The sequence below is a fragment of the Lolium rigidum genome, chromosome 7 (genome assembly GCF_022539505.1).
Source record: "Lolium rigidum isolate FL_2022 chromosome 7, APGP_CSIRO_Lrig_0.1, whole genome shotgun sequence".
Classification (NCBI taxonomy): domain Eukaryota; kingdom Viridiplantae; phylum Streptophyta; class Magnoliopsida; order Poales; family Poaceae; genus Lolium; species Lolium rigidum.
This window is the reverse complement of record NC_061514.1, coordinates 180,034,365-180,040,364: the sequence shown is the minus strand read 5'-3', so window position 1 is coordinate 180,040,364 and position 6,000 is coordinate 180,034,365.

The window sequence follows — 6,000 nt, the reverse complement described above, 5'->3', positions numbered from 1 at the left end:
GATGACGAGGACAGCGACGACTAGTAGTATAGGACTAGTAGTAGCAGTGCACTAGGCACTAGATCCCTCTTTTGAGAGCCATCGGCTCTTTCTTGTAAAGCCGCTCCTTGGAATTAATGAAATTGTTCTTTCCATTTATCCTTTAATCGCTCCAATTTCATTTCCTCCGTTTGCCATGCTAAGACCGACAGCAACGCGTCGGACTTCTTTCCTTTCTTGCAAGAACAACAGCACAGTCCAAGCCCCGTACTAGGCGTCGGCTTTTCCTTCCCAGCTCCCGCCCGAGACGGCCATGATGCAGCCCGCAGCTCGAGGTAACCCCGATCGGCTCCCAAGAACAGGGCATCTTCCAGGCTTGTTGCCCCCGAGTCTCGCCCAAGGTAAAGCGGAGCCGAGGAATACGCGCATGAACCGTGTAGACCTGGGCCTGACCGTGTGCGGGGAAATTCCTTATGTAGCGTCGCCCGATTCGAACACAAATCGGCCTCTCCGAGCGGAAAGCCTTCAAGGTGAGCTGCCCCCGAGTTCTAACCCCACGATTGGATAATCCTCGCACAACCGTAGTCGATGGCTACGCATCGGCTGTTTCTTGATTCTTGACATGCTGCTCCTGACATTGTCCTTGAAGAAATTTCCCTTGAGTCGATGGCCCTGCATCGGCTTTCATGTGCTTAAGTCGATGCCTGCTGCATCGGCTGTGTTCGAAAATTTTTTTTTTCTTTTGTTTTTGCGGCCGACCTGTGCATCGGCCCCCATATTCCAATAACCATCAACAAAAGATGAGATGCTTCTGTTGTATACCCTCATATTTCCATATACTCAGGTGCCCCCCGAGCCGATTCTGTCAAGAAAATTGATGGTATCGGCTCTGTTGGATAATATGTTGAACCCAGGCAGAGAGGTAGGTGAGGATAATTTTGGCCGATTGCTGGAATCAGCCTCCACGTTGCTTGTTCGTTAAAGGTTTTGCAAGTTCCCTTCGTAAATTTTTTGGGGCCGATCACAAGGATCAGCCTCTCCTGGTTTGCCCATTGGTTTGATCTTGCTACTTGGTCAGGCTGGATGAAACCAACCCAACCTCTGACTTGATGCGCCTGCTCGTCGTCCACCTTGTGTGCTCCGTAGAGTCGTGGAGCGCTACGCTCTCGTCGGCAAGACGAGTACCATGTTTGTGCCAGCCCGATGTCTCATCATCGGCTTTCCTCTGTTTAGGGCGCCACTCCATTTTCCGTGGACGACCCTCTTCATCCAGGGTTCGCCGAACCTTTGCAGCCAGCATCGGGCCGTGCCTTTCTTAGCGTATGCAGGTACAACCTTTCGGCTTCCTCCGAGCCGCGCAATCGCTGAACCCCGCGCTCCGGGAACGGCTGAGTCCGTCGGTGGCACCACCTTGGCCGGTGGTACCTGTCTTCTTCCACTTCTCCCTCGTCTTCCGAATCTTCAAGATCTGCCCAACGAGGTGACTCAGCCGCGTTTGCTTCGTGGTGGGAGAGGCCCTAAGCGCTCGAACACGGACACGTTGGCTGCCTCCTTCTTTTCTGATTGCATTCTGGGCAATTGCCGATTGTGGGCAATCGGCTCATTCCCGAATCCCAGCAGTGTATCGAAGAAGGGGCAGTCCCAATGCCCGGCGTTGTCGTCTTGCTCCCTTGATGCTTCCGTGGCATAGCGCTCATGCTCCTCCTCATCGTGATCCTGCCGATGATATCTTCTCGGCTTCTCTAGCCAAACGATCTTCTCTATCACCGTAATAGGGTCGCCGGCGTTGACCATACCGATTAACATATTTGTTGAGGAGGTGATTAGAGAGGGGTCGCCGATATCTTATATTCTTCACCTCTCCCTCCGTGACATAGCGCTTGCCATCATGACGGAGCCGATCGCATGGAGCGGCCTCATCCGTATCCTTGCCGTGAGAGCAGCTGCCCTCATCTCCATCTTTGCCGCAGTGGTTTCCAGGCCCTACCATGTTGATGCTCGAACGAGGGGCCTGGCTGGCAACCTTCGGGTAGGTGATTCCTACCATGTTAACGGCGGGGAAGGGTTGGGTGTCGACCTTCATGGCGTACTGGTTGAAAATTAGCCGCCCCTTCTCTATCGCCGCTTGGATGTGCCGACGCCACACCCGGCAGTCGTTGGTGGCATGGGAAAGCGAGTTGTGGAATTTGCGTACGGCTTTCCGTTTAGCTCTTTCGCCGTGGGGAACTTGAGACCTTCGAGAACCGTCAATCGTTTCTCCTTGAGCAGGAGGTCGAAGATTTGTTCGGTCTTGGTCACGTCAAAATCAAATCCCCGGGCGGCCCCGGTGGCTTTACCCATTTGCAGGCCACGGGGTTCCTCCCCGAGTCCACTCAGCCCACCGCTATCTCTTGGCCTCCCGCAGGCACTTCATCCTCCTCCGTATCGACCATGACTACCGCACGCTTGAACTTGTCTTGGTACAGGTCGGGGTGGCGCTGTTCATATGCCGATAGTTTCGAACCATGTGCGCCGAGTGAGGGATAATCTCGCTTGGGAGGCCATGTCCTTTAGCTGTGTTGCAAGGCCTCGCTACCGCCAACTCGATCGCTTCCTTTTCGGTTATACGAACCGAATAACATCGGTTCCTAAGATTCCCGAAGCGCCGGATGTATTCTCGTCACCGTTTCCCCGCGCTTCGACGTAATTGTGCTAGATCGGCAATGCCGGACTCGGAAGCTTCTGAATGGTATTGCATATGGAACTGTTCTTCCAATTGCTTCCAAGACTCGGATGGAGTTCGCTCGGTAGAGAGGTGTACCATCCAAAAGCCGATCCCGTGAGGGACCGTGAAAAGAGCCTCACGCGTAGCTGATCCGACACCGAAGCCGGTCCTAGTTGAGCCAAATATCGGCCGACGTGCTCGATGGAGCTGGAGCCATCTCGATCCACTGAATTTGGAGAAGTCGAGGAGCCGATATTTTGGTGGCAGCGGGATCATCTCGTAATCGTCGGTGGTACGGCTTGGAATAGCCGACCGCCCTTCTTTTCGGCATCATGCCGAACTGGTCTCTCGCATGGTACCGATCTGATCCGCCGTGCTGGCCGTAGGAGTTGCACTCGAAGATTCGCCGGGGTGGCGTACTTGGCCTGCCACGTTTGCTTTTCCAGCTCCGAGCCGCCTGCAGGAGCTGGGCTCGGGAGTTTCGTCGGTGTGGCGTATTTAGTTAGCCACGTCCGCTCTGCCGCCGACGTTCCTCCTGTCTTCGCCGGAGCCCCCGATGTTGTGGCCTGGTTTGTGAGTGCCCGATCACCACAATCCGGCACATACATGCATGCGTACCCATGAGGGATCTCCTTAGGCGCCTCCATTAAGAACCGGTAGTCACCGGGGTCGCCACCAATTCCGTAAACGAGGAATGCCGGTGTAGTCGGCACTTCAGCAGGTGCTGCCAACGCAAATGGCAGCGGTGGACGGGACTCGGAATGGCAATTCTCCTTGATGCGTCCCGAGAGCTGGTCCCGACGGCGAGTACCGGTGGCTCATGATCTCCTGGATCACGCGCAGGCGACACGCTCCGACGACGTTAACCAAGTTCTCGCAGTGGCGGTGTAGCGAGTGAGCCACCAGGTAGTTGATCTCTTGCCGCAGACCCTTGGTGCGTTCCTCCGACGGGGAAGAAAGGTCTATCCCATCGAGTGCACCTTCCGGTGAGAACCCCTTCCATCTGATGCCACCGGAACGGGTTCTCCGAAAAGAGCCGATGAGGTCGGCTTCGAGGGTAGCCTTGATCTCGTTGTATTGCTTCTTGAGGTCGTCGGGCAGATCCTCGTAGGTGACTCGGCGTGCCGTCCGCCATCTCGGATGTAGATGGCGATGTGGTTGATGTAGACGATTGTCCCACCGGCGTGCCGAGAATGTGTTGATCGCCAAAACCCACCGGCGGGCAGCGGCCTTGTCAACACCGTAGAGCCGGGGGAGCCTAGAGCTGCGGCTGGCTGAGACCCCTCCGAGCGACGGCCCGCAATGCTCTTCCGGTCACACGCGGCGTTGCGAAGTGCAAGGGCGTGCCACCTGACCTATACCTGGTCGGGAAGGTGATGAGATTGCCTCGCTTAGTTTCCTGCGGGGCATACATGTAAACGTTAAATACGAGCCTCGATCGGCTCTCGAGTTATCCCGTGAATCGGCTCAAAGAGCCGATCCACCCATGATCCGTACGGGGTGTACGAATACTTGGTGGTCCTGCTTGATCAAGATGAAGCTAATGAGATCTACGACGATTTAGGGTTTTCACCACATAATCGGATCATCCTACTCCGGGTTGGGCCGGATGGCCACGCACGGTGCTCGTAAGCCGATCCTAAACAAGGCCAAAAAACCAACATGAAGTTGATCCTAGGAACATCCCGTTTAGGACTTGCGAACGCCACCCTACGTGCCACAGGATCCTCCCCCTTTGTAAGGCCAAACTATTGCAGATATTAAACTAATCCTTGTAGAACAAGGAGCAATCGTAACGGATCAGATCTACTAAATAATGATCAAGCGGGGTGCCGCCCCCATACCTGAGATAGGCGTGAGGACGGCTAGATATGCAAGGGTTGCACTACGTAAGCATGCTTAAACGAAGAACAATGCTAACCCTAACACATCTAATGATAACTACGTTGCTCGCCATCAAAAGCGCTTCAAGTACGAGCAACGCATGAACAACGTGGGCTTGTGCTGCCTAGATCGCAAGATGCGATCTAGGCAGCATGTCGCTACCCGATAGAAACCCTCGAGACGAAGGAGTTGGCGATGCGCCGAGATTGGTTTGTTTTTGGGGTTGAACGTGAGTTGTTGTTTATTCCATAAACCCTAGGTACATATTTATAGTCCGAGGGACTTTCTAATGCGGGCGTGCACTAAACCGTGCACGACTAAGATTCTATCTCTTATAATAAACTACTAAGTAAAGATACACGGGCAACTCAGCCCAAGACCCTTCGTGCCAGGCCGCCTTAGAATCCTTCCACAGGTAATCTTCCAAGCCCGGCCCACCTCTGGATTCGTCTAAAATCTGGTGATAACAGTCCCTTAGGACGTAAGCTTAAGTTTTCTGGTGGAAATGTTTTTTGTTGCGAATTCGTGGATTCCTAGTAGCGATTTCCGGCACCTTGGCTGGGGGCTTGTTTCCGCGGTTATTGACGGATTGCCATTGGGCTTCGTCGCGTCGGCGAGCATTTCCGGCTAAAGGTCTTCCGGCTCGCGGAAGGTCAAGCGAGTAAGCCGGAAAACATAGAAATCAGCACTTGCTTTCCAACAAAACGAAACATGCAAATAATATTAAAGGATAGCAGGATAAGTTGTTTCCGCCCATGCATAACTGTTTCGTCCCTAGCTACTTAAGAATTTAAAGTTATATTACAAACCCTCTCAGGGCCAAAATGATGCATTGTTTTTTCCGCAGGACTAAGTTTTTACTTCTCCTTAGCCGGAGAAGTTTCCACGTTGGCATCAACTTCTTCTGCGTCAGCCGGAGTTTCCTTCTCTGCGTCTTTGGCGGGCGAAGAGACATCTTCGTCTTCTTCCGCTTCAGCTGCAGTCGGAGAAGCAGAACCACCTTGATCCTTCGAGCTTGTCCATGTATACTGGCTTCCGGATTGGGCAGGCCTGGACTCCGCTTCGCGCTCCTTGAGAAGCTCAGCTTCGAGGGGCTCGTCAGCAGGAAGAACCACCTTGTCGTAAAATTCATCATGGCGAATTCTCCGGGCAATGCGTGTATCATAACCACTAACTGCATCTAGCAGTGCATTGACATCCGCGTCCGGAGGAACACCAGCAGTGACATAGTCAAGGTTTAGCTTCGGGTTGTGCGCCAAGCACATAGCCAAGGACATGGCAGCCGCGCCCCGTGCCGAAGAGGCTTGCAGATCCACCACCAACTCCGGAAGCACGTCCATCCTCTTAATGAGCTTGCGCACATCGCAAGTTCGGCTCTTCTTGATGTTGAGGTTGTGGCAGATTTTCCTGGAGGCGGAGATTAGGTCCTTGCA